The sequence below is a fragment of the Callithrix jacchus genome, chromosome Y (genome assembly GCF_049354715.1).
Source record: "Callithrix jacchus isolate 240 chromosome Y, calJac240_pri, whole genome shotgun sequence".
Lineage (NCBI taxonomy): Eukaryota > Metazoa > Chordata > Mammalia > Primates > Cebidae > Callithrix > Callithrix jacchus.
In genome coordinates, this window is record NC_133525.1 from 15350001 (window position 1) to 15377500 (window position 27500).

The 27500-nt window shown below is 54.1% G+C and overlaps 2 long non-coding RNA genes and 2 pseudogenes across 4 annotated transcripts in view; 2 read left to right on the forward strand and 2 right to left on the reverse strand.

Annotated features, from left to right (window-relative positions):
* LOC144581291 (uncharacterized) overlaps positions 1 to 551 on the forward strand; it is a 21639-nt gene extending 21088 nt beyond the window's left edge. For both annotated transcript variants that reach the window (XR_013531907.1, XR_013531906.1), the window contains exon 3: positions 17 to 551. This is a non-coding gene — a long non-coding RNA (uncharacterized LOC144581291). The remainder of the gene's footprint in view (positions 1 to 16) is intronic.
* An 8478-nt stretch (positions 552 to 9029) lies between these two features.
* LOC144581307 (signal recognition particle 9 kDa protein pseudogene) lies at positions 9030 to 10532 on the reverse strand (annotated as a pseudogene).
* Positions 10533 to 19531: 8999 nt separating this feature from the next.
* LOC144581293 (uncharacterized) overlaps positions 19532 to 27500 on the forward strand; it is a 21394-nt gene continuing 13425 nt past the window's right edge. The window contains exon 1 of the long non-coding RNA XR_013531910.1: positions 19532 to 19747. This is a non-coding gene — a long non-coding RNA (uncharacterized LOC144581293). The remainder of the gene's footprint in view (positions 19748 to 27500) is intronic.
* On the reverse strand, positions 21450 to 22083 carry LOC144581292 (ATP synthase peripheral stalk subunit d, mitochondrial pseudogene; annotated as a pseudogene). The gene has a single exon (XR_013531908.1). The product of XR_013531908.1 is annotated as an ATP synthase peripheral stalk subunit d, mitochondrial pseudogene (transcript).

Consider the following 27500-nt stretch of genomic DNA (forward strand, 5'->3'; position numbering starts at 1 on the left):
ATGATCATTTATGCAGGTGGAGGTGGTGTCGAATGACAGATCGAGATGATCACAAACCTTTGCGCTCCAGCCGTTCTCCCACGTCGGCCTTTGAGACCGCTGCGATGACAGGCGTGAACGTGGAACGGGCCTGGTCGTATTTGTCTTGTGCGTTTCTTTCCAGTCCTTGTTTCCGGTCTGGACACACAGTCTATAATACGGGCGTTGCAAACTAAGACAATTTTCACACACATCTCACGATCCTACCTTTTCTTTCCAGTGCCACAAGCCACATCGAGGGTGGCGTGCCTGATCGCTCTCTGATAGTTGATTTATATAGTGCAGAAAGTGCTGACATTGGCCATGTGCACCTGTTTTTTTTTGTTTTGTTTTGTTTTTGGACGGAATCTCTCTCTCTCTCTCTCTCTCTCTCTCTCTCTCTCTCTCTCTGCTTTGTTGGGAAACTCTGTTCTTTAGGACGAATTTTCATACTCTGTGAAAATTTCCTCTTCAAACGAGCATCTCTTGAAACATGAAAATTATTTTAAAAATAAAGAGAAAGACAAAAGGCACACAGTGGAAATTTCTTTGGCTGCCTCCCAGGTTGTACCTTGGACCCAGTGGGAGGGAAGGAGGGAGGGAAGGAGGTAAGGAGGGAGGGAGGGAGCAGCAAGATTCAGTGGGTGGGTTAGATTTGCGGTTTTCGGTGCTAAATCCTCTCTGGAGGCCCAAAAGGCCCTCCGGGAGCCTCCTCCCCAGGGGAACCGCATTGCGGCTGCTTTCAAATTCGCCAGCGACCCGTTTCACCAGATGGCCTGGGTGGGCCGGTTGGGACCACACTGGACCACCCGGGTGTGTGCTGTTCTTGCTGGGTGTGGGGGTAAGTCAGTCTTGCTGACTTACAGGATAAACTGACAGCACTGGCATGAAAACTAAGATGCATTTCTAGGCGGCTCGGGCGTCAGAGTGTCACATACGATGCCCTTCGTTCAGTCAGCAGCCTGTCTTTAGCTTCCTCAGACGTCAGGACGACTTCCCATCACAGCCTCTTTTTTTCCCTCGTTCCACGGCAGAGATGACACACATGAGAGGGAGAAAGAAAGAGCTCAATAGATGATGCTCGCCCTCATTTGTGGAATTATCAGTCACCTACAGACAGATGGGCGACTAGACAGAGACGCAAATCAGACACCATTTCTAGGTCCTCTTGGTCAGGATGGTCTCTCTCTCTCTCTCTCTCTCTCTCTCTCTCTCTCTCTCTCTCTCCCCCACCCCCAGCCAGCACAGCATGTGTGTGTGCGCGCGTGCACGCACGCACACACACACACACACACACACACACTCTTTTCACATCCGTGTCACAAATCACACTAATTTACCCCTTTAGCACTATACATATTGAGTGAACCAATCTCACAACCCCATGGCTGAGGAAACACCGTCTCTATGATATATTAAAAAGATTGGCCGAGCCGGATGAGGCGGCCCATGCCTGTAATTCCGACACGTAGCGGGGGCTGAGCCAGGTGGATCACTTGAGGCCAGGAGTGCAAGACCCGGCTGGCCAACATGGCGAAACCCCGTCTCTACGAAAAACATAAAAATGTGCCAGGTGTGGTGGCGTACGCTTGTTAGATCAGTAACTCGGTAGGCTGGGGCAGGCCAGTCACTTGAACCAGGGAGTCCGACGTGGCGGTGAGCCGAGATCCACGCCACGGCAATCCAGCCTGGGTAACAGAGTGAGACACTCTCTCTTAAAATAATAATAGTAAGGAAGTTTCGCTGGGCATGGCGGCAGCTACCTGTTAATCCTACCTGGGCAATCCTGTGACAAAGAAAGGAGGGGGAGGGAGAGGGAGAGAGAGAGAGAGAGAGAGAGAGAGAGAGAGAGAGAGAGAGAGGCGGAGAAAAGAGACGAGGGAGGGAGGGAGGGAGGAAGGGAGAGAAACAGAGAGACAGAGAGAGGCTTAAATTCTGCAGCGCAGTGGTGTCATCCTAGCTCACTCACTGCAGTCTGGACACTCCTTGGCTCGACATTCTTCCACCTCAGCCTCCAGAGTACACGTGCCATTGTGCCCAGATTAGTTATTGAGAGACAGGGTTGCACCATGTTGGTCAGGCTGCTCTCAAACTCCCGACCTCGGGTGATCTGCCTGCCTCGGCCTCCCGAGTTGTTGGGATTACAGGTGTTCTCCGGAGAAGAAAAGAAAACGGGATTTATTTACCAAATCCTACACACCTACGCATTGTGTTCCCCTTGTTTGGGTTTGTGTAGTTTTAGTCATCAAGCAGACACGCCTCCCAACACCTTCTCTCTCTCTCTCTCTCTCTCTCTCTCTCTCTCTCTCTCTCTCTCTCTCTCCCCCCCCCTCTTTCTCTCTCTCTCTCTCTCTCCTCTCTCCTCTGTTTCTCCTCTCTCCTCTCTCTCTCTCCCCCCCTCCCTTTCTTTCTCTCTCTCTCTCTCTCTCCTCTCTCCTCTCTTTCTCCTCTCTCCTCTCTCTCTCTCTCTCTCTCTCCCCCCCTCTCTCCTCTCTCCTCTGTTTCTCCTCTCTCCTCTCTCTCTCTCTCTCTCCCCCCCTTCCTCTCTTTCTCTCTCTCTCTCTCTCTCTCTCTCTCTCTCTCTCTCTCTCCTCTCTCCTCTCTTTCTCCTCTCTCCTCTCTCTCTCTCTCTCTCTCTCTCTCTCTCTCTCTCTCTCTCTCTCTCTTTCTTGTTTTTCACCTGGCCTAAAGAGACACCCATTGAAAGTAAGACAGAGAGAGCTCCTTCCAATTGTTTTATTGATCTAGAGACAGTGTCTCACTCGGTCGCCCTGGCTGGAGTGCAGTGGTGCCATCGTAGCTCACTCACTGCAGTCTAGACACTCCTTGGTTCAAGACATTCCTCCGCCTCAGCCTCCAGAGTACCTGGGACCACAGGCACATGCCACTGTGATCAGATCATTCATTCATTTTTCTGAGACGGGGTTTCACCAGGTTGGTCTGCAACTCCCGACCTCGGGTGATCCGCCCGCCTCGGCTTCCCAAAGTGCTGTGATGACAGGCGTGAGCCACCGGGCCCGGCCCCTCAGATCAGTTTTTCAATGTTTTCTAGGCCGGGCGCTGTGGCTCACGCCTAGAATTCCAGCACTTTGGGAGGCCGAGGTGGGTGGATCACGAGCTCGAGAGATCGAGACCATCCTGGTCAACCGGGTGAAACCCCGTCTCTACTAAAAATACAGAAATTAGCTGGGCATGGTGCTGCGTGCCTGTAGTCCTGGCTACTCGGGAGGTTGACGCGGGAGAATTGCCTGAACCCAGGAGGCGGAGGTTGCGGTGAGCCGAGATCGTGCCATTGCCCTCCAGCCTGGTGGGTAACGAGAGCGAAGCTCCGTCTCAAAACAAACAAACAAACAGATCAATTGCAACGAAGTGATGAGACCCTGTCTGTAGACCCTTTCTACAGGCAGGGTCTCATCACTTCGTTGCAATCCTCCCGACCTGGCGTCTCAAAGTTTTGGGATGATGGATGGGCTCGAGCCACACTGTGCCTGGCCTCCGGGGACTGATTCGCGACCACAACTGACGTGCTAATATTTTCTTCTTTTTTCTCCTTCTTCTTTTTGAGACGGAGCCTCGCTCTGTGCCAGGCGAAGGGAGGCGCATCGCTTCGGAAGCGGCAGCCGAGCCGCCTTCTAGAGCCCCATTCAAAGGCAGACAGCCCTGTTTCCCTTCTGGAGTCGGAGGTGATGGCTCCCATGGCCTCGGGCTCCACTCCATTCGGCAGGCGCCGCCCCACAAGAAGGCTGGCTGTGGCTGTGGCTGGGGGTGGGGGGACGCGGTGGGGCTGGCTGGAAGAGTCTCCTTTTCTGCTTCGTCCTTCGGTAGCTGGAATGACGGGCGCGCACCACCACGCCCCCCGGCTACTTTTCCTATTTTCAGGAGGGATGGGGTTTCGCCATGTTGGTCAGGCTGGCCTCGAACTCCTGACCTCAAGTGATCCGCCCTCTTGGGCCTCCCAAAGTGCTGGGATGACGGGCGTGAGCCGCCAGCACTTCACCCTTGAAGAGCAAGCGCGCGGGCGGGGAGCGGTGGCTCACGCCCGTCATCCTATAGCACTTTGGGAGGCCCAGGAGGGAGGATCACTTGAGGTCAGGAGTTCGAGCGAGACCAGCGTGGCCAACCTGATGAAACCCCGTCTCTACTAAATGTACAAATGATTAGCCGGGCGTGTGGTGGGGGATGCCTGTGATATCAGCAACCCGGGAGGCTGAGGCAAGCAGGCAGGCAGGCAGGCAGGCAGGCAGGCAGGCAGGCAGGCAGGCAGGAGAATCCCTTGAACCTGGGGGGCGGAGGTTGCCCTGGGCTGAGATCACGCCGTTGCACTCCAGCCTGGGCGACAGGGGTGAGACTCTGTCCCGGGGGGGGGGGGGGGGAGCAAGCTCGCACCCTGCCACCTTTCACTGCGGCCGGCCCTTTTTTAGGCTCTGAACCTATGTCATTTCTGACATAGGTTGACTCCCTCGATCCCCTCTCTCCGTTAGTGACTCGGTAAAGTAACTTGGACTTTGTGTCGCCCCATCCCGAAGACGGATGGGTGGAATCCCACTGGGAGGGAGGGGAGAAATGGATCGGGATACCTGGTGACCTGGGCCTGCCTGAGGAGACTGTCACCCTTCGCTGCTCACGAAAAGGTCGGGTAGGGGCAGAGGAAGAGCTCTTTGCCTTTGGCCCTTTGAAGGTTCGCCTGAAACGTCAACTCGTCAGAGACAGATGAATCAGAGAATAGGCCAGACACGTTTCGTTTCTGGGTCCCCTGCAGAACGAAGGCCCCCCGGGATGACTTGGGTTCCACAGGGTGTATCTTCTCCGACTCTAGGTCCTGAGACCTTCGGTTCTGGGGGAGGGGGAGGGCCCTGCCTCTTCCACGAAAAGGAAAGAGCGCGTGCTTACAGAGGCCGAGAGGAATCTAGACGGACAGAGGGGCCCTGCTGGGTTTCCCCACTCGGTGTGTAGGATTTGGGGAGGTCGAGGCCAGGCTCCCACTTGGATGAAAGGAGCATGTTTTAGACTTTTCTCCCTGTCACTTGTGGCGTCTATCCTTCTCCTATTTCCCTGACAAACTCCTCAACTCAAAAATAAACGGTTAGGGAAAATCTTACCTAGCGAAGCCAATCGTGGAGGCGCTAAGGAAGAAAGCTCATGACCGCGGCATACATTTCTAGACATAGGACCTATCGCGGTGTGTGCGTGGGAGTGATTTCTAAGGCATGGCCACTGTAACGCTACTGGGCTGGGACGGCCCAGTGATGTTCTCGTGAGGAGACGGTGGGTGGATCGCGAGAGGTCGAGAGTTCGAGACCGGCGCCGGGGCAACGTGGAGAAACCCCGTCTCTACTAAGAATACAACATTCACCCGGCACGGTGGGTGGTACGTGCCTGTCATCCCAAGCTACTCGGGAGCCTGAGGGCAGGAGAATCGCTGGAACCCAGGAGGCGGAGGTTGCCGTGAGCCGAGATCGTGCCACTCACTCCGGGAGTGAGTGTGGATTTCACGGACCTTCGCTTCCCTGTAACGGATATTGACACTCTGAGGTGGTGGGTCTGGAGTCCACTCGGAAACGCTAGGGACTGGACTTCCATCTTAGATAGGCCCCATCTCCACCCCTAGCCTCCGTCCACACGCCCCCGCCCCTGGTCTCCTCTTCCTTCTCTCTAGGGGAATGGAAGTTCCAGATGAACCCACGGGCGGGTGCCTAGGCCGTGTCCCCTGGAGGCTCCGGTCGACTAGTTGCAGGCGGGCATCACCCGAGAGGACTCCCTGGGCCCAGAAACGACCTGATCCGAGAGGGATCGGGGAGAGGCCGGTGACGCGGCGTGCCTGAGCCGCCCCCGCCCCCGCCCCCGCCCCCGCCCCCGCCCCCGCCCCCGCCCCCGCCCCCCAACCTCCACCCCGACCCAGAGCGATCCAGCGTTCCCTTCTTTTTCGTGCTGACGCCTGCAAGCATCGGTGGTCTTTGGGCATCACCTAGCGGCCACTGTAATGGAAAATCGAGGTGGCGCGGAGGGAGCTCTGTGAGCCCGAGGACTTCACAGAACCTGGGGCAACCGGTTTCTCTTCCGCCCATCTGGAGGCCCCTCCCTCTCTCCCTCGTTGCCTGGGGAACCTCCGCCCCGGTGGGGGCCCTATTGTTCCTTTATCGGTACTTTGTGTTCCTTTGTTTGTTGGTGTCTTTCATGCGCATAGACTCTTCTACCTGGGCTTTATGAGGAGTTGGTTTATTTTTTAAGCACCCCCCACCCGCCCCTTTACTCCAACTCGTTGAGTTTGTGAGGTGGGTTCCCCCCAACGCCGCGCCTCTCACCACCCTGCGTGGAAACGTTCTGGAGCCAGGCGCGTGGGCCTCCATCCTCTCTCCCCTCCCCCCACCCTTTGCCGGTTGACATTTGCATGGGTGATGGCCAGATCTCACCTCACTCAGTGGCCACTGTTTTTGAAGATGGGGGTGGGGGTGGGGCACGGTCCCACTTCCCCAGAGGCAGCTGGGGGCGATGGCACAGCCTTTGGTCCTCGTGGGCAAGCGGGTGGGCGGGCTGGACAGTAGTGGTGGGGCTTTTTCACCCCTTCACTCCTCAGCCATCCCTCCCTCCCTCCCTGGGAAAGCTTCATCTTGGCTGGGTCTCTCAATCACCTTTTCTCTTGATGTCTTCTTTTCTCCTTCCCCGAGCCAGCATATATGCAAAATGGGAAGGGCATCGTGGCGCCACGCTGGGCCGTAGTAGTTTGTGCCCAAAATAGAAACGCTGTCTAAAAAGCGATACTTTGCTCCCTTAAGATGACCGGAGGTGATGCCTTGGCACGGAATTCTAGGACGGTGTATCTTTTCCCCAGGACGTGTGTGAGCTGCTGTTTTTCTCCTGCTGTTGACTAGCGCTTTTGTGGATTTCTCGATGTCTAGTGACAGCCGGTTCCTGTAAACTGTACTTCATAATGTGATAACCTGCTTTTTGCCAGTTAAAACTAGCTCTCTCTTTCTCAGACTAAAAGCTGTTCAGGCTTTATGTCAGTTAGCTTCCTGAGCTGGGCAGACTCCATCTTACCTTCTACATTTTAGTGATTTTCCCACCATTCACTATGTCACCAGAGTATGTAGCTGGGGCGGGCTGACGCTGGGAACGCATTTGTTCATAAGAGGCCGAGTTCAGTGGTACCAGCAGAGCTTGGGAATGCGGGCAGGTGCTGTCCAATGCCCAGAGCCCCGGTTACCTATATAAGTTGTATGTCTTTTGTGACAACTTTACCCCTCGCACCTGGCACTGTTTTATTTCTCATGTACTAGCTTAAGTTTGAACTTTTTGCTTACTCTGCTTTTGTGAAAAATTTCCTTCAGCTAAGTTCCCCCTCCCTTTTAAAACTAGGGTATAAAAGACCGCCTAATATTTCCTTAGGGGCCGAGAGAATTTTGGGCATCAGCCACCTCTCGGTCGCTGGCATAATAAAGGACTCATAATTCAATCTCAGAGTCTGGTGCATTCTTTGACTCGCTCGGGTACAACAATAAGGTCTTTCTTTCTTTCTTTCTTTCTTTCTTTCTTTCTTTCTTTCTTGTTTTTGTTCTTCTTGTTCCTGTTCTTCTTATTATTATTATTCTCTTCTTCTTCTTCTTCTTCTTCTTCTTCTCCTCCTCCTCCTCCTCCTCCTCCTCCTCTTCTTCTTCTCCTCCTCCTCCTCCCCCTCCTCTCCTCCTCTTCTTCCTCCTCCTCCTCCTCCTCCTCCTCCTCCTCCTCTTCTTCTTCTTCTTCTTCTTCTTCTTCTTCTTCTTCTTCTTCTTCTTCTTTCTTCTTCTTCCCCAGGCTGGAGTGCAATGGCACGATCTCGGCTCACTGCAACCTCCGCCTCCTGGGTTCAGGCAATTCTCCCGCCTCAGCCTCCCGAGTAGCTGGGATTACAGGCACGCGCCACCATGCCCAGCTAATGATTTGTATTTTTAGTAGAGACGGGGTTTCACCATGTTGACCAGGATGGTCTCCATCTCTTGACCTCATGATCCACCCGCCTCAGCCTCCCAAAGTCCTGGGATTACCGGCTTGAGCCACCGCGCTTGGCCTGCAGGATGTATTTCAATGTAGTACCTTCATTCCATTCCTGGGGAATCAACATGTGAACACGACGTTTAGGTGGTGAAATTAGGGTACGAACATAAGTGTCAAATAATATCATACTTCCGGTTTACTGGAAAACATGACAGTTGTGACAGTCACACCTAACACTTTGGTTACAGAAAGAGAGAAGACGGACAGAAGTATGCAATGATGTGACAGTTGGGATCATCTATCGGCCTTCTGAGAAACTGCAGATGAAAAATACGTCGTGAAAATGTCTGTAAAATGGTGGTTGTGGTACATGTGTAGTGACCGTCATTGCATTCACGCACTCAAGTAACTGCTGCTTCTGATAACTGAAAACTAGATTCAAAGTCATTGTTCAACGAGCTGATACTACCAATCCCCTATAATAAAAGGTATTTTTATTGTATCTCTCTGGAGAGAGAGAGAGAGAGAGAGAGAGAGAGAGAGAGAGAGAGAGAGAGAGAGAGAGACAGAGAGAGAGAAGGCAAAGCATACTGGTTAGTCAATTCCTGTTAGATATAATTGAGGCCACACTACTAGACATACTCAGGTGCACGGCATTCGTAACAATGCGCACTGTGGTGCGGAGTTTGTTCCGATGACCATCTTTTATGTCTATTGGTCATCGACGGCATACATTTTATGCTCCAAAAGAAATACCTCGATCCAACACAACGGTTACATTGAATGTTCTTTGAAAGAAAGATGAACTAAATTTAAGGAAGCATTGGCTTTTCGTAATATCTCATTTTCAAGTTACTGTTACGAATCTGCCAGAAAGAAACAATTGTGCGTTTTACCTAACATCAAGTAATCTGCAAAGTTCCGGAGACAGATGCATCGCTTGTGCAGTTTCCAAAAGTAAATACAGGCTTTCTGACTGAAAACATTCGCATTCCTAGCTCTCTAAAGAAAACGTTCAAAAGAAAATTACAGAAAATGACCTCTGAGCTTCTGAAGAGTCCACTTAGTTACATAAAGTATTTTCTGTCCCAACACTTTCCCTACTTCAAAAGATATTTACTTCCTCAGTACATGACAAAGTCTTCATTTCAAACCATTCACTCAGTTTCCATGGTAACACTGAGGGATTCCCTGGCTACGGTCAGTGCCACTAGTTAGTTGACTGTGGAATTTCTCAGTCTTCTTTCCATCTTGAGCTTGCTCTCTTTTAGACACCAGACAAACTCGATCATCTGTTACTTGTGTGTTTAACACACAAGTTTCCATCAGAATGCCTGTATTTGAGAACCACACGTGCCTTCACAGGGTCAGCGAGGTAAAGCTTCTCTCTCGGTAGGCAGCGTGGCTGAACTCCTCCCAGGTCTGGCACTGTGCATCGTGGCCTGGAGTGCAAAAGTAAACAGAGGCAAGGCCACAGAACCAGGTTCAGCAAACTACCTAGAGTCGCCAACGGATGCAAAAGTCATAAGGTCTTATTTTCTAGAAATTCATGAGGTCTTCTTCTTCTTCTTCTTCTTCTTCTTCTTCTTCTTCTTCTTCTTCTTCCTCTTCTCTCTCTCTCTCTCCCCCCTCCCTCCCCCACTTTCTTCCACCCCTCCCTCTTCCTCTCCCTCTTTTTTATTTTAATATAAGCTCAGGTAGATCTAATCCAATCCATTCCCAAGGCCTCAATTCTTTACTTTAGGAATCTCAGATTTGATCTCCATACAGAATCCTGTGCAGAAGTGGCGAGTTTATTTCTGGACTTGGAGACCTCAAAGATGTTACACATTGATAAAGATTCAGGCCTGGCACGGTGGCTCCTGCCTGTCACTGCAGCACTTTGGGAGGCCGAGGTGGGCGGATCACCTGCGGTCAGGAGTTTGAGACCATCCTGGCCAACATGGTGAAACCCCGTCTCTACAGAAAGACAAAAATTAGCCAGGCGCGGGAGCTCACGCCTGTAATCCAAGCACTTTGGAGGCCAAGGCGGGCAGATCACCTGGGGTCGTGAGTTCAAGACCGGCCTGAGCAACATGGTGAAACCCCGTCTTTAGAAGGAAAAAAAGGACAAAAATTAGCCGGGCGTGGTGGTGCGTGCCTGCAATCCCAGGTTCTCGGGAGGCTGAGGCAGGAGATTTAATTGAACCCAGGAGTCGGAGGTTGCAGTGAGTGAGCCGAGATCGCACCACTGGACTCTAGCCTGGTGGACAGAGTGAGACTCCCTCTGAAGGGGCGGGGGGGGGGAGAGAGAGAGAGAGAGAGAGAGAGAGAGAGAGAGAGAGAGAGAGAGAGAGAGAAATCCAACCCTAAAATCTGGGTTTGCTTTCTCCGTTGACTCGGTTGTGACCCAGACTTAGTGTCTCGATAAATCGTGCACCTCTCTGTTCAGCTAGGATGCTGGGAGGGTTTTCTCAGTCTGTATCTCCCCATGTCTTAAATGACCCGTGACCGAGCCCTGTCCGTTCTGTCTCAAATATGGAGCTCCAAACATTCCTCTCCATTTCCACAACTACACACGGCCCCTCGTGAAACCACTGGCTCTCGGGAAAACATCCCAGATGGTGGTTTCAGCTTTTTGGCTATGAAGCCTGAGCCTGCTGACAACATTCCTGTTCAGCTAATACGTTTGTATTGTTAGTGAAGGCGGGGTCCCACTATGTTGGCCTGGCCAGGATGATCTCCATCTTTTGACCTCGTTATCCACCCTCCTCTCTCTTTCTCTCTCTCTCTGTCTTCCCCCCCACCCCCGTGTTAGTGAAAACCTGTCTTTAGTAACAATACTGTCTCTGTGACGGTCTGTCTGGCTGGCTGGCTTTTGCTGCCGCTGCTGCTGTTGTTTCTGTTTTAAAAGTGCACCCGGGCCACCGATTATGGTATCAAAAGCATTCTAAGATATGTGTAATTCTCTCTCCATTGAGTACCCCTTTCCTCCTCCTCTCTCTGCTCTCTGTCTCTCTCTCTCTCTCTCTCTCTCTCTCTCTCTCTCTCTCTCTCTCTCTCTCTCTCCCCCCATCCCTCCTCTCTCTCTTTTTTTTTTTTTTTTTTGCTTTTTTCTCTCATTTGAGACAGAGTGTCGCTGCTGCTACCCAGACTGGAGGGCAATGGCACGATCTCGGCTCACTGCAACCTCCGCCTCCTGGGTTTAAGCAATTCTCCTGCTTCAGCCTCCCGAGTAGCTGGGACTACAGGCACGTGCCACCATGCCCAGCTAATTTTCTTTTTCTTTTTTTTTTTCTTTTTGAGTTGAGACGTGGTTTCGCTGTTTAGACCAGGATGGTCTCGATCTCTTCACCTTGTGATCCACCCATCTCGGCCTCCCTAAGTGCTCGGATTATAGGCGTGAGATGCCATGCCCAGCCTGTGCTACTTTATCTTTTAACTTTTTGCTTACTCTGCTTTTGTGAAAAATTTGTTTCAGCTAGGTTTCCCCCCTCCTGTTTCAAACTAAGGTATAAAGAACCTCCTAACTCTTTTTTTCTTTGGGCCTGAGAGAATTTTGGGCATTAGCCACCTCTCCGTCGCTGGCTAACATAAAGGACTCATAATTCAGTTTCAGATTGCGGTGCATTCTTTATCTCACTCGGATATAACATCTCTCTCTCTCTCTCTCTCTCTCTCTCTCTCTCTCTCTCTCTCTCTCTCTCTCCCTGTCTCTCTCTCTCTCTCTCTCTCTGTCTCTCTCTCTCTGTTACTCTCTGTGTCTCTCTCATCTCTCTCTGACTCTGTCTCTTTCGATCGAGTGCGACACGTTGAGTTAAACACCTTCATTGGTTTTCTTTGGTGGTGGTGGTGGTGGTGGTGGTGGTGGTGTGTGTGTGTTTGCTGAGACCGAGTCTTGCTCTGTCTCCCTGGCTGGAGTGCAGTGGCACAATCTCAGCTCTCTGCACCCTCTGCCTCCCTGGTTTCAAGTGAGTCTCCTGACTCAGCCTCCCGAGTAGCTGGGACTACAGGCACGTGACACCATGCCCAGCTAATTTTTTTTTTCTTTTTTCTTTTTTTGAGTTGAGATGGGGTTTCGCTGTTTAGACCAGGATGGTCTCGATCTCTTCACCTTGTGATCCACTCGTCTCGGCCTCCCTAAGTGCTGGGATTATAGGCGTGATCTGCCATGCCCAGCCTGTACTACTTTATCTTTTAACTTTTTGCTTACTCTGCTTTTGTGAAAAATTTGCTTCAGCTAGGTTTCCCCCCTCCTTTTTCAAACTAGTGTATAAAGAACCCCCTAACTCTTTCTTTCTTTGGGCCTGAGAGAGAATTTTGGGCATTAGCCACCTCTCCGTCGCTGGCTAACATAAAGGACTCATAATTCAGTTTCAGAGTGCGGTGCATTCTTTATGTCACTCGGATATAACATCTCTCTCTCTCTCTCTCTCTCTCTCTCTCTCTCTCTCTCTCTCTGTCTCTCTCATCTCTCTCTGTCTCTGTCTGTCTCGATCGAGTGTGACACGTTGGTTTTCTTTGGTGGTGGTGGTGGTGGTGGTGGTGGTGGTGGTGGTGGTGGTGTGTGTGTGTGTGTGTGTTTTCTGAGACCGAGTCTTGCTCTGTCCCCCTGGCTGGAGCGCAGTGGCACGATCTCAGCTCACTGCACCCTCTGCCTCCCTGGTTTCCAGCGAGTCTCCTGACTCAGCCTCCTGAGTAGCTAGGATTACAGGCACGCGCCACCACGCCCAGCTAACATTTTTGTGTTTTCAGTAGAGGCAGGGGTTTCACTGTCTTGGCCAGGCTGGTCTCAAACTCCTGACCTCCTGATACTTCCACCTCGGCCTGGCCTCTCAAAGTGCTGGGATGACAGGCACGAGCCACCGCTCCTGGCCATCTTCCTTGGTTTTAACTGGAGAATCTAGATTCGAGCCACACCTCGTTCTATGTCACGGAAGGACTTCGTTATCCTGCCGACTCGGGAAAGCCAGGCCCCTTGTGACCCGTTTCAAACTGAGAGCCACCTCATGTTTGGGAAATGGATCCGCTCCCAAGTTCAGTGAAGGGATGCGGTGTGTAGGACGAGGGACCCTGTTCCTTCTGATTTGGTCTGCATGGTGGGGCCTGGGGCTGGCCGGAGCTCAGTGTGGACCGATGGCTCCCTCTACCATGGGATCCACTGTCCCCACTTTGGAACACAGGCCTTGGCAGATCCTGGCCCTTCCTGGTATTGAGTCAGGCCGGGTGCGGTGGCTCATGCCGGTAACCCCAACACTTTGGGAGGCAGAGGCAGTAAGATCTCTTGAGCACGGGAGCTCCACCACCAACCTGGGGCTACATGGCCAAACCCCGGGGTCCGTGCCTGTAGTCTCAGCTACTTGGAGGCACTTCACCCTGGGCGACAGACAGAGCGAGACCCTGTCACAAACAGACAGACAGACAACAGCTATATTATGTCCTTCTCAGGGTACAAAGCAAAGCTAACAGAATACAGCATTTAATTTTTTTTAACTTTGTTTATTTATTTATTTTGAGACGGAGTTTCGCTCTTGTTACCCAGGCTGGAGTGCAATGGCGCGATCTCGGCTCACCGCAACCTCCGCCTCCTGGGTTCAGGCAATTCTCTTGCCTCAGCCTCCCGAGTAGCTGGGACTACAGGCCCGGGCGGGTGCGGTGGCTGGCTCACGCGTGTAATCAACCCCAACACTTTGGGAGGTGGGCGGATCACGAGGTCAGGAGATCGAGGCCATTCTTGCTAACATGGTGAAACTCCGTCTCTACTAAAAATGCAAAAGTCATCCGGGCGTGGTGGCACATGCCTGTACTCCCAGCCACTCGGGAGGCTGAGGCAGAAAGAATCACTTGAACCCGGGACGGAGAGGTTGCAGTGAGCCTAGATCGTGCCATTGCCTGCCCTGCACCCTAGGGGACAGAGCGAGACTGTGTCTCAAAGTAAATAAATAAACTCGTTCATTCGTTCATTCATTCTGAGTAGACATGCAGGATGTCAGCTTCTGGCCTCACGGACTCTGAGCTGACGAGTCCCGTGGTCTGCCTATCGCAGGACTGTACAGGTAAGGAGTTAAAAAAAAAAAAATTTTTTTTTTTTTTCTTTTAAAGCGTCATGTTTAAAACAACTAATTTTGTTATACGGAAATATACGGATGTACCCCAAACACAGAAACTGCTCTTCCATTTTGAAACAACTCTTTTCAAAATTGTCTTGGGCCTGGTGGGTGTGCCAGTGATCCTTTTAGGTTTCGACCTTGACGGAGAGAATTTCCAGTCGGTCTCTTCTCTCTGGAAGGAAGTTTCACATAATCCGATGGGTGGGGACTTAGGCTGTGTCTCCCTAAGGCGCTGGTCGATTGCTTGTGGCAACTGCCTGGGAGGGCACGGCGGCCCCACTGTGCTGTGGTGGGGGGAGGGCTCCATTCTTCCCCTCTCCCGCTCCCGTTCCTGGCGATCCCAGTTCATTCCTGGTTGACACTCTCTGTTGGCAGGCAGACTTCGGGCATCCCCTAGTGGCCACCGTTACTCTGAAAACCGAGGCCTCACGGAGGAAGAAAGAAGGCACTCTGAAAACCGAGGCCTCATGGAGGAAGAACACTCAGGCCGCCTGCGCACAGCCCGGGGCAACTGTGACTTGTCCGCTGCCCCCGCCCCCGCCCCCATCTTCGCGTTCCTCCCTCCCTTGTTGCCTAGGGAATCGCCATTCTGACCCCCGGGTCTCATTGTTCTTTGATCAGATAAAAAGAATATCCTCCTAAATGAACAGAAAGGCTAAACTTTGTCTTGCTGGAGATTGGATTGATTTTGAGCTACTCAACCTGAGAGTTACAGTGTTACCATAGAGATTGACTGTTTTTGGTGAAGCCAGTTTAGTTTTCATCAGTTTTTAGAGTGTGAGAAATCAGATTTTATTCTGTCCATTTTTTTTTTTTTAATTTTTTATTGGATTTTAGGTTTTGGGGTACATGAGCAGAGCATGCAAGACAGTTGCGTAGGTACACACATGGCAGTGTGCTTTGCTTTTCTTCTCCCCTTCACCCACATTTGGCATTTCTCCCCAGGCTATCCCTCCCCACCTCCCCCTCTGTCAATTTCTCTTAATAGAGTTTTCTAAAATTGTCACTTTTGCAACCTGACTCATAAAGTATTCTTGACCGTGTTGGCTATTTTTGCCATAGAGAACAAAATTAATATTCTGTTTCTATTACTGTGTGGGTTTTGTCCCTTTAAATTAATTTTTACTTCAAAGGACCCTTTCTCGGACTTTTCCCTAACCCTTCAGGTTATAGTATGCAGTTGAAAAATCCATGGGGCAAGCTTCATAACACTTCATATGTTATTGAAAGTACTGAAGAAAATGGACCTGAGGAACCTAGCTAGCCCTACCTGGAGTTCATGTCATTTTTGTCATTTGTTTTGTTTTCCAGTTTTTAATGCACAAAATAGCAGTAACAATACCCGGCAAGAATTAAAGGATAATTGTAAGACTCGTAAATCATTTTGATAAGGATCTTCTGTTCAGTATGCATTTCTGAATTTTTAGTCATAGAAAGATAGTGCTAGGTATAATTTCAGGTGTCTAGCGTGGACATATTATGATCTAAAGTAATTGCTGTCTTGATGTGAAATAAAAGTGCTTTATCATCCAAGGACAGTTCTATACAATTATGTAACTATTGCTATTTTAGGAGTGTTATCAGGGTATTAGTAATATTAATAAAATAATTAGAAAGCTTAAGCAACTAGCCTTCTGGAAAGTTAAGGATAAAAGAATAAATAGGCCAGGCGTGGTGGTGGCTCAAGCCTGCCTGGGAGGTTGTGGCGGGTGGATCAGAGGTCAGGAGGTCGAGACCAGCATGGTCAACATAGTGAAACCCTTGCCTCTACTGGAAATACAGAAAAGTTAGGGGGCCGTGGTGGCACGTGCCTGTAGTGTAGTCCCAGCTGCTCACTCACTCGGGAGGTTGAGGTAGGAGAATTGCTTGAACCCACAGGGGGCGGAGGTTGCACTGAGCCTGGGTGACAGAGAAAGACTGCTTCTCCAAAATATTAGAATAAGGCCGGGCGCGGTGGCTCACGCCTGTCATCCTAGCACTTTGAAAGGCCGAGGTGGGTGGATCACCTGAGGTCAGGAGTTCAAGACCAGCCTGGCCATCTTTAGAAAAAAGAAACCCCATATTTAGAAAACAGAAGAAAGCCACACACACACACACACACACACACACACACACACACACACACACACACGCTAGAATAGAATAGAATAGAATGGAACAGAATAAAATAGAATTGAACGAACGAATGAATGAATGAATGAATGAGCAATTTTTCAGGAACAAAGAAAACCCATGGTGACACAAACCTATGCTTCTCGCCTTTTGAGGCAGCAATGACGCTACAAATTATGTGTGATTTCTTGTTTTTCTACATTTAATTTAACGTCGTTATTATTATTATACTTCTTGCTATTGTTCTTATTTGAGACGGAGTCTTCCTCTGTCGCCCAGCCTGGAGTGCAGTGGCGTGATCGCGGCTCTCTTCAACCTCCGACTCCCGAGTCAAAGCGATTCTTCCGCCTCGGCCTCCCGAGTGAGTAGCTGGGACTACAGGTGCGTGCCACCGCACCCGGCTAACTTTTGTGTATGTAGTAGAGACGGGGTTTTGCCCTGGTCAGCAGGCTAGTCTCGAACCCCTGACTTCAAGTGATCCACCCGTCGTCTCAGCCTCCCAAAGTGCTGGGATTATGCTCGGTGCGTTATGAGCGGCTCGGCTAACATGGTTAACTTTATGGCCCCGTGGTTGGGCCTTTGGTTTACAGCCAGAGGCTACCTGACAGAGCCCTGTCCCTCGAAAGAAGGGTGGTTATCTGCAGATAGCAGCAGGGTCTTGCTCTGAAATCCTCAAAGCCTCTGCTGTGATTCAGAATGGTGGTGTCTGTCTCAAACGGATGGTCCTGTTGATCTGCTCTGGTATTTAGAAATGAATGCTCCCCTACTAAAATCTGTCACAGACACCTCCGGGACGGATGAATGTGGTGGGTGCAAGTTTGGAGGTGAGGCAGGTGCTTCGCTAGAGCTGAGGAGTTGAAGACCAGCCCGGGAAACAGGCTGCGGTGCATTTGTCTGGCCAAGGCCCATGGCAGCCTCCACTTCCCGACCTCAAGCAATCCTCCCACCTCGGGCTCCAAAACAGCTAGAACTATACAGGTGCCTGCCATCACGATGCCCGGCTAACTTTTTAATTGTTTTGATTTTTTAGTACAAACGGGGGCTCGCTGTGTTGCCAGGGCTGGTCTCAAACTCCTGGGCTCAAGCGATTCTTCCACCTGAGTCTCCCAAAGTGTTGGGATTATAGGCGTGAGCCATGGTGCGCTGCCCTCTTTTTATTTCTTTTCTCCTCCTCCTCCTCCTCTTCCTCCTCCTCCTCCTCCTCTTCCTCCTCCTCCTCCTCCTCTTTCTTCTTCTTCTTCTCCTTCTCTCTCTCTCTCTCTCTTCCTCCCCTCCCCCCCTTTCTTCCTTTTCTTTTATTTATTTATTTATTGGAAAAAAAAAAAAAGATGGGGTTTCACCATGTTGGTCAGGCTGGTCTTGAACTCCCGACCTCAGGTGATCTGCACGCCTTGGCCTCCAAAGTACTTGAATTACAGGCATGAGCCACCACACCCGGCCTCATTCTTTTTCTTTTTTCTCTTCCTTCCTCCCTACTGGATGGATGGATGGATGGATGGATGGATGGATGGATGGATGGATGAGTGAGTGAATGAATGGACGGACGAGTCGGTTTCCGGAAATATTTACAGGCGAGGTCGGGTGCCGCAGATGACGGCAGGGCCTTGCTCTGAAATCCTCGAGGCCTCCGCCGTGATTCGGAACGGTGGCTACCTCAAGCGGATGGTCCTGTTTGTGTGCTCTGGTCTTTTTTAATTTCTTGAGACGGAGTTTCGCTCTCGTTACCCAGGCTGGAGTGCGATGGCGCGATCTCGGCTCACCGCAACCTCCGCCTCCTGGGTTCAGGCAATTCTCCTGCCTCAGCCTCCCGAGTAGCTGGGATTACAGGCACGTGCCACCGTGCCCAGCTAATTTATTTATTTGTCTATTTTCCGGTATGTTTAGCAGAGACGGGGTTTCACCCCGTTGACCAGGTTGGTCTCGATCTCTCGACCTCGTGATCCACCCGCCTCGGCCTCCCAAAGTGCTGGGACGACAGGCTTGAGCCACCGCACCCGGCTGTGCTCTGGTCTTCAGGAACGAGCGGAGCCTTCCCGTGCTCCGCCACCTCCTTGTATGTCTTCTACGACCGTCCACGCTTCCATGTACTTTTTTAGAGATGGGGTCTCCCTGTGTCGCCCAGGCCGATCGTACGTAGGTCACTGTGACCTTGAACTGACTGGTGGGCTTAGAGAGATGCTCCCCTGACTCAGCCCCTGAGGAGCTGGGCCTACCGGCCCGGGCGGGTGCCAGGACGCAGCACGACACAAAACGGCCGGCTGATTATCTATCTATCTTCCTTCTTTTTAATTGTTTTCTTCTGCGACAGAGGTTCCGCTCGCTCGCTCGCTCTGTCGCCCGGGCTGGAGTGCAATTGCTCCCGGACCCAGCGGGAGGGTCGGGTCGGGTCGGGTCGGGTCGGGCTGCTTATTCTTGCGGCCTGATGATGAGCTGAAGACGAATTGGGAAAGGAGGGAGTTTTCATTTCTGTGACTGCTTACGGGGAAACGGAAGGCCTGGAAAATATCGCCAGACCGACTCAAAACCACAGAGAGGAGGTCAGAGCCTGTGTACCTTCCGAGCTCTCTGTGTACGTGTCACGGTGCGTGGTCACCTAAAGAGGGAAGCGAATCCCCCCCACCACCCCCCCGCCCCGGGAGTCTCGCTCTGTCGCCCAGGCTGAAGTGCGGTCGGTGGTGAGATCTTGGCTCACTGCGACCTCCACCTCCCGAGTTCCAGCGATTCTCCTGCCCCTGCCCGGCCTTTCGAGGGCCTGGAGGCGGGGGTTTCGCCATGTTGACGGGGATGGTTCGGAACTCCTGACCCCGGGTGACCCGCCCGCCTCTGCCTCTGACTACCGGAGTGCTGGGGTGAGGGGCGTGGGCCGCCGGGCCTCGGCCTGCTTTTTCTTTTGTTACTAGAGAAGAAAATGGCGTGGGCCCTCTCGCTATCACGGTATACACTCTGCTATTCTGTGGGATACGCCGTGCGTGTGAGTGCGTGCGTGGGTACGTCCGTGCGTGCGTGCGTGCGTGCGTACTTACGTACCTACGCACGTACGTAGGTGCGTGTGTTTCTGCGCGTATTGCCGAGTCACGGTGCTTCCTTCCCCCTCAGGGTCTCCGCTCCATTAGTTGTGGGGGAAATGCCTGGGAGGGTGCCGGGCTGACACTTGCATATGTTGTCATCGGGCGTCACCTAGCGGTCACCGGTTCTCCGAAGTCTAGGCGGCGTGACGGGACGCTCTGGCCGCCCGCCCACCGTCAGGAGAGACTGTGGCTTCTCTCTGCCACCCGCCCCCCACCTCCCCCCACTTAGAGGCCCGCCCTCCCTTAGTCCATTCGTCCCCCACCCCCACCCCCACCCCCACCCCCGACTCCCTCGTTGCCCAGACGACCCCTGGAGACCCTGGCCGGGCCCGATTGTTCTTCTCTTTGATCCGTTGTTTCCCTTTCTTTCTTGGTGTCTTTCTTAACCCATATGGACCCTTCTGCCTGGGTTTTGTGGATGACAGCTCCACTTTAGGCCTTGTCGTTAGTGGGGACTTTCCCGATTCTCCCCAGATGTAGCGAAAGCAGGTAGATGTCCAGAGTGTGCTCGTAAATGGCGTTTCCCAGAAATCATCGAATGAGTGTGGAGGAAGAAACATGCGGTGCCCCCCTTTCGAGGCAGCGATGCCAGCAATCATGAATTAGGTGTCATTGCTGGAGTCGGCTTGTTTCCTGAGTTGCCCTCCGTGCCCACCCCCACCCCAGTCTTGAATACATTTTAGAATAACCTACTGTGCCTCCGTCCCTTCCCCTTCCTCTTTGTGTCCCCTCCTGCTCCCCTTGGTTTCTCTCCTTCCACTCAGGCATATCCCCCCTTCTTTCTTTCTTTCTCTTTCTCTTTCTCTCTCTCTCTCTCTCTCTCTCTCTCTCTCTCTCTCTCTCTCTCTCCCCCCTCCCCACCCGCCACCCCTCCCTCCCTCCCTCCCTCCCTCCCTAGGTAAACTCACTCAACCACCCTGGCCCAGGCCCTCATAGTCATTTTTCTTCTTTTTTTTGGAAACAGAGTCTCACTCTGTCACCCAGGCTGGAGTTCGAGGGCACGATCTCGGCTCGCGGCGGCCTCTGCCTCCCGGGTTAAGGCGATTCTCCTGCCTCAGCCTCCTGAGTGGCTGGGGGTTACAGGCATGCACTGCCACGCCCGGAGAAGTTCTTTCTTTCTTTCTTTCTTTCTTTCTTTCTTTCTTTCTTTCTTTGATTAAAATTAAAGAAGTTTATTTGTATTGTTAGCAGAGACGGGGTTTCACCATGTTGGCCAGCCTGTTGTTGGACTCCTGACCTCAGGTGGCCCACCCGCCTCAGCCTCCCCAGAGTGCTGGGATGACAGGCCTGAGCCACCGCGCCCGGCTCATTGTCACTTTTAACGGTTACCTTACGTGTGGCATTTTTATTTTCCTGGCCAACATATTCCTAAGGTGGAAGGTGTGTCGCAGCCCCTCCCCGGGCCTTACTATGCCGGTAGAGGATTTTTCGAAAAGAAATCTGTCTGTGCTTTCTCCTTTAGTTTCTCTCTCCCTAATTGCCTTCTCCAGTTCTTTCTTTCTTGTTTGTTTCTTTTGTCGTTTTCTGTGTTTCGTTCGTTGTTCCTGTGTTTCTTTCGTTGTTTCTGTGTTTCTTGTGTGGTATTTTTTTTTTTTTTTTTGAGATGGAGTTTCCCTTTTGTTACCCAGGCTGGAGTGCAATGGCGCGATCTCAGCTCACCGCAACCTCCACCTCCTGGGTTCAGGCAATTCTCCTGCCTCAGCCTCCTGAGTAGCTGGGATGACAGGCACGCACCAGCATGCCCAGCTAATTTTTTGTATCTTTAGTAGAAACGGGGTTTCACCATGTTGACCTGGATGGTCTCTATCTCTTGACCCCGTGATCCACCCACCTTGGCCTCCCAAAGAGCTGGGATTACAGGCTTGAGCCACCGCGACCGGCTCCTTCCTTCCTTCCTTTCTCTCTCTCTCTCTCTCTCTCTCTCTCTCTCTCTCTCTCTCTTTCTTTCTTTCTTTCTTTCTTCTTTCTTTCTTTTTTCCTTTTTTCTTTATTTTGAGACAAGAGTCTCACTCTGTCACCCAGGCTGGAGTGCGATGGCGCGATCTCAGCTCACGGTGACCTCCACCTCCGGGGTTCAAGCGATTCTCCTGCCTCTGCCTCCTGAGTGGCTGGGGTTACAGGCATGTGCCACCACGTCCGGAGAATTTGTTTTTCTTTTCCTTTTTTATTTTTAACATTAAAATTAAAGAGGTTCTTTTTTTTTTTTTTTTTTTTTTTAATAATTACTTTTATTTTTAATGTCCAGAATGTGTAATATAAGGGCCAGAGCCTCCTCCTGGACTCAATTTTATAAATTCTCAATTGGTTGGTGAGGCCAATAGGGATACTTTTGCTTGTCCAATTTGGTTTCTGGGAAAGCTTCGTTCAAGTCCTCAATGGTCATCTGTTCAAATGGAATTAAGTTCTTATACTTCTCCATCTTTTTCTCATATTCTACAACCCTGGCCTTTGAGAGAGACACCCACTCAGCACAAGACTTCACATCTTCTTTTTCTTCAGCATCCACCAGGGCAGTATATGGATCCTCTGGTATAGGAACCTTCAGGGCATTAAACTTCTTCTCAAAGTCATCCACCAAGCCTGCTTTGGCCTCATTGGCCTTGTAGTAAGCCCAGTCAATAGATGGTGGATTCTCAGGTAAAGCAGCCAACCTGGAGGTTAGGATCTCATTCCAGGATTTCAGGGAATTAGCAATGGCCTTTTGGTTTTGGGGTATGATCTCCCAAAAAGCTATCCAGTCAATGGTTTTTAGAGCAAGTTTTCGCCCAGCCATCTTGGAATCCTTCACCGACCCCAGCTGCCTATCGTCCACAGCAGCAAGTAACGGAAGTGGGTCCCTTTTTTTTTTTTTTTGGTATTTTTAGCAGAGACGGGGTTTCACCATGTCGGTCAGCCTGTTGTTGGACTCCTGACCTCAGGTGGCCCACCCGACTCAGCCCCCCAGAATGCTGGGATGACAGGCGTGAGCCACCGCGCCCGGCTCATAGTCACGTTTAACGGTGACGTTACACGTGGTATTTATATTTTCCTGGCCAACCGTATTCGTAAGGTGGAAGGTGGGTCGCAGCCCCTCCCTGGGCCTTACTATGCTGTTAGAGGATCTTTCGAAAGGAAATCTGTCTATCCTTTCTCCTTTGTTTCTCTCTTCCTAATTGCCTTTTCCAGTTCTTTCTTTCTTTCTTTCTTTCTTTCTTTCTTTCTTTCTTTCTTTCTTTCTTTCTTTCTTGTTTGTTTCTTTTGTCGTTTCTGGGTTTCGTTCATTGTTCCTGTGTTTCTTTAGATGTTTCTGTGTTTCTTGTGTGGCCTTTCTTTTTCTTTTTTTATTTTTTATTTCTTTTTTCTTTTGAGACAGAGTCTCAGCCTGTCACCCAGGCTGGAGTGCGATGGCGCGATCTCGGCTCACGGTGACCTCCGGCCTCCATGGTTCAAGCGATTCTCCTGCCTCAGCCTCCTGAGTGGCTGGGATGGCGGGCGTGTGCCACCGCGCCCAGGTAATTTTTGTATTTTTAGTAGAGACGGGGTTTCAACGTTTTGGCCAGGCTGGTCTCGAACTGCTGACCCTGTGATCCGCCCGCCTCGGCCTCCCAAAGTGCTGGGATGACAGGCATGAGCCACCTTGCTTGGCCTCTCTCTCTCTCTCTCTCTCTCTCTCTCTCTCTCTCTCTCTCTCTCTCTTTTTCTCTGTCTGTCTGTCTGTCTTTCTCTGTTGCTCTTTCTTTCTGTCTCCCTGCCTTTCTTTCGAGATGGAGCCTAGCTCTGTCGCCAGGCCCGATTATGTTTAGCAAGAAATTTCATTTTGTCTATTTTCTTTCTTTCTTCTCTCTGCCTTCCTTCCTTTCTTTTCTTTTTCCCTTTTTTTAGATTTTTACCTAAATGCAGGTGGGGGCTAATGCCGAAAATGGCATTAGCCTCTTCTTTCTGCCTTCCTTTCTTCTTGCTCTGTGTTTTTCTCTTTCTTTCCCTCCTCCCTCCCTCCCTCCCTCCCTCCCTCCCTCCCTCCCTCCCTCCCTCCCTTCTTTCCTTTTTTCTGTTCCTTTCCTTTTTTTCTCTCTTTCTTTGTCTTTTATACTTTTTTTGTCTCTTTCGCCCTTTTTTCCTTCACCTCTTTCCTCATTCTTTCTCTTCTTCATCTTTCTTCATTTTCCACCTGTCTTTCATCATCTATTTTCTCCAGATTTTAAAATTTCTGTTTTCTCCATGTCCTTCCTCCCCCCACCCTGCTTCCTTTCTTCCCTCTCTCCTTCCTCCATGTGTCTTTTTTCTATCCCCCCTCCCTCCCTCCCTCCCTCCCTCCCTCCCCCACACCCCAGGTTTGATTGTGAAAGTGTCCTCATTCTGTGTCTCTCTGTCACCTGAACGACTCGCGACCGAGTCCTGTGTGTTCTTTCTCCCTCCGAGATGCATGTCCAAACAGCCACACGTCGTGGGCTTGTCTTTGGAGCCTGTCTCGGTCTACGCAGAGACACGTTTGGAGGACGGTTTCTGTGGGGTTGGGGTGGAGGGGCTGTGTCTTCGGCCTCGGCCAGACTTTTCTCGACTCACGGTTTCGGTTTTGCCGTCCGCCGGCCGCCCTGCCATCTGGATCTCTCTCGGTGACAGGTTTGGGGACCTGGTCGTCGCCGGTTGTCGGGCTCCATCTGGCGGCCGCTTTTATATGGTTTTCTTGGCTTCTGGAGCTCCGGTGACAGCTGCCGAGGGAGGGGACCGTCCCCGCTGTGAGCTAGTCATTGCTCCGGAAAGCCTGCGGCCGTCAGCGGGGCTGTCCCTGTGGCGCCAGAGCTCTGGCGAGTCACTTGTGAGTCAGAGCTCGGGCGTGCAGGGCTGTATGGGGGCAGGCTGTCGCCGAGTTTCCAGGCCCGAGCGAGGTGTCGGGGCTGCCCGGGCCGGTCGACCAGTACGCCGTAGCTCCCGAGGCCCGACCCGCGACCCGCGGGGACCCTCCGGGCGTGGCGCGGGTGGCCGGGGACGCCACTCCACGGCCCTGTGGCGGGCCAGCGCGGGCCCTGGCCGCCAGAGGCACCCACCCACCCGCCGGATTTCTTTCCCGAGTCCCTGTGGGGAGTCGGTGGCCTTCCTGCGCCGTCCTCCCGGGGTGCCGCGCCTGGCCGCGGTCCCTCTGCTGTGACGCTTTACTTCCGAGTCCGCCTTCGTGGTCGGAGAGTGGTCCCTGAGCGCCTTCGGTCCCTCGTGTCGTGTGTCCCTCGCGTGTGAGGGGACGGCCGAAAGAGTCTGTTTCTGAAGGCACGGGCCGGCCCCTGCGTGGCACCGGTGGCCCGGAGGGCGTGCCCGGGAAGGGCTGCTCCCTGGTGTGTGTGTGTGTGTGTGTGTGTGTGTGTGTGTGTGTGTGTGTGTGTGTGTGTGTTTAGGTCGACCAGACAGCCCTGGGTGCTCCATGTCTGGCTGTGATGGTGGCCTTTTTGGGGACAGATGTCCGTGTCACGCATTTCTGAGTCGGCGGTGTGGCCGGTGACTAGACCCCCTGCCCCCTGGGCGGGGTGTATCTTTCACTCTGAGTTGTCGTTTTGTGCCACCGGGTTATTGCTGACACGCTGTCCTCTGGCGACCCGTCGCTGGAGAGGTCGGGCCTCTGGATGCGTGGGGGGTCTCTGGTCTACCGGTGACCCGGCTAGCCGGCCCTGCTCTGGGTTGAGCCGCCGGCTGGGGCCCGTGTGCCTTGCCTCCCGTGCATCCGTCTGAGTGTCCCGGCTCCCTGGTGCCGCCCTGGGCCCGGGTCTCTTCCGACTCACCTGGGCGTGGCGGGGAAAGGCCGGTGCGGGCGGGCGGGCTCCCGTCTGCCTGCGTGTGCGCTCCCTGCTGCGGGCACCTGGGGCGGTCGCGACGACCCCGTTCCGTTGGCTCCGTGCCGTGCGTGTCAGGCGTCCTCCTCTCCTCTGGGGTTGTCCGCCGTCCCTTCCCCGGAGCGGGGCTGGCCGGCCTCGGGCCCGTGGGCTCCGTGGCTTTGCTGAGGTTGACTCCTTCGCCCCGCTCTGGGTCTCTTCCGATCGATGTGGTGACGTCACGCTCTCCCGGGCCGCGACCGATCCGCGGTGGGCGAGGGACGGACATTCTCGGTGAATGGGACCGCTCTTCTCGTCCCGCCCGCGGGGGCCCCCTTGCCTCTCCTGCACCCTGCCTGTGGGGTCTGGATCGGGAGGTGTAGGGGGTACGGAATCCGGCCCGACCTCGCCGTGCTCCCCCGTTCTCCGCCTGGCGGGGGCCGGTGGGGTCCTCTGACGCGGCAGGCATCCCTCGCTCTCGCCTCCTGTGGTTGTTGCCTTGTCGGGGGCGGCCCCTCTCCGCGGCGGTGGGGGGCTCGTCCCGATGGCCCGTCGTGCTGCCCTCGCCGGGGTGGTGCGAGCGTTGGCTCGGCTTGGGCCTTTTGCGGTGCTCCTGGAGCGCTCCGGGTTGTCCCTCAGGTGCCCGAGGCCGAGCGGTGGTGTCGTTCCCGCCCCCGGGGCCCCCTCCTCCGGTTGCCGCCATGGGGTCTGCGTGTGGGTCCCGAGGAGAAGCGCTCAGCTCGTCGGAGGGTTGTCGTCGAGGCGATCGATCGAGGTTTTGTGCCCCTCGACGCGGGGTTGAGGGGGTGCCTCGGGTTCCGCTCCTCTCGCCGTAGACCTCATCCCTCCCTTCCCTGGGTGTCCCTGAGCGCCTCCGTGGGCGGCCCGGCGAGGGGCGACCGGTGGGTGGGGGAGTGTGACCCGCCCTCGGTGAGAAAGCCTTCTCTAGCGATCCCAGAGGTGTGCTTTGGGGGTACCGGACTCCCCCGGCCCGCCGCCTCTCTCTGCGTTGTGGTAGCGCTTCCGCGTGGCGATTGGATTCGCTCGTGTGTAGGCAGAGTTCCCTCTTCCTCCTCGGTGGCGGGGAGAAGTGGGGTCCGCCGGTCTCCGCGGTGGGGACCGAGCGCCGCTCGTCGCCTACTGTGGCCCGCGCCTCCCCCCTCTGAGTCGGGGGAGGGTCCCGCCGGGCCGGGCCCTGTGTCCTCGCCGTTGGGGAGGTCGTCGCTTGAAGGCTGGGTGCGTGTGGCGTCCCGTCTGGCGCGTGACCCCCTTCCGCTGCGAGCCGGCTCTCCGCCCGCTCCCGTGCCGTGCCGAGCCCTTGCCGGTGCCGGCGACCGCGCTGTGTGCGGGGCGACGGGTCGGGCCGCCTGGGCCCGGGAAAGCGTCCCCACGGTGGGGCGTGCCGGTCTCCCGGAGCGGGACCGGGTCGCGGATGGACGAGATCCTGGGTGTGTCGCCCTGGCGTCGGGCTTGTCGCTGTGGTCGCTCCGGGGCCCCCGGCGGTGGGGTCCGGGTCCCGTGAGGGGTCTCCGCGTTGGTGCCGAGGGCCGGCCGGTGTCCCGGGTGGGAGGGCTGCGGGACCGCCCTCGTGTCTGTGGCGGTGGGATCCCGTGGTCGTGTCTTCCCCGGTGGCCCGGCTGTGCCCGAGGTTCCCGCCCGGGTCCTCGGCGGGCTCCCGTGCCCCTGCCCTCGTGGGCCCCGGCCCTGCGTGTGCGCCCGCTCCCCGCCGCTGCCTGCCGATCCTTTCTCTCTGAGCGGCTCTCCGGCTGCGCCGGGGCGGCCCCGTCTGGGACCCGAGCCGGCTCCGCCTTGAGGGGCGTCGCCCCCGGCCACCATCGGCCGGTGTCCGCGTCCCCCCGGCGTGTGCCTCGGCTTCGCGCACCGGCGGCGGTCGGCCCCGCGCGGGCCCGGTGGGCGTCGGAGAGGTCGGGTCGGCCCGCCGCGTGTGTAGGGAAGACGGTTATGGGGCGCTGGCTGCGACTGCGGTGGCGGTGTTGGGGAGCCGCGGGCCCCCGAGAGGCGTGCGTGGGTCGCCGAAGGCCAGGCGGCCGCTCCGTGTGCCGCGCGGGACCGCCCCTGTGTGCCCAAACGGGCCGCTGGCGGTGAGACCCCGTTGTGTGTCCACGGCTGCTGCGGTCGTCTGTGCCCGAGGCTTCTCCCCGGATCCTCGCGGTGGCCCGCCGCCCACCCCCTCCCCGCTCGCCGCCTTCCCCGCGCCTTCCACGGTCGCCTCGGGCTTGCCCGGGGTCTCGTCTCCTCCCGAACCCGCTCTCCCGCTCCGCGTCCGCGCGCCCCGGGTGCGCGCCTCGCTTCCCGGGCCCGCCGGGGCCCCTCCCCGAGGCGTCTTGGGTGTCGACGTCCGGGGGCGGCGGCGTGTCCTTCCCCCGCGTTGCGGGTCCCGTTCGGCGCGTGCGTGCGCCCGAGCGCGCCCCGGTGGTCTCTCCCGGCCAGCCGTCGTGTGTAAG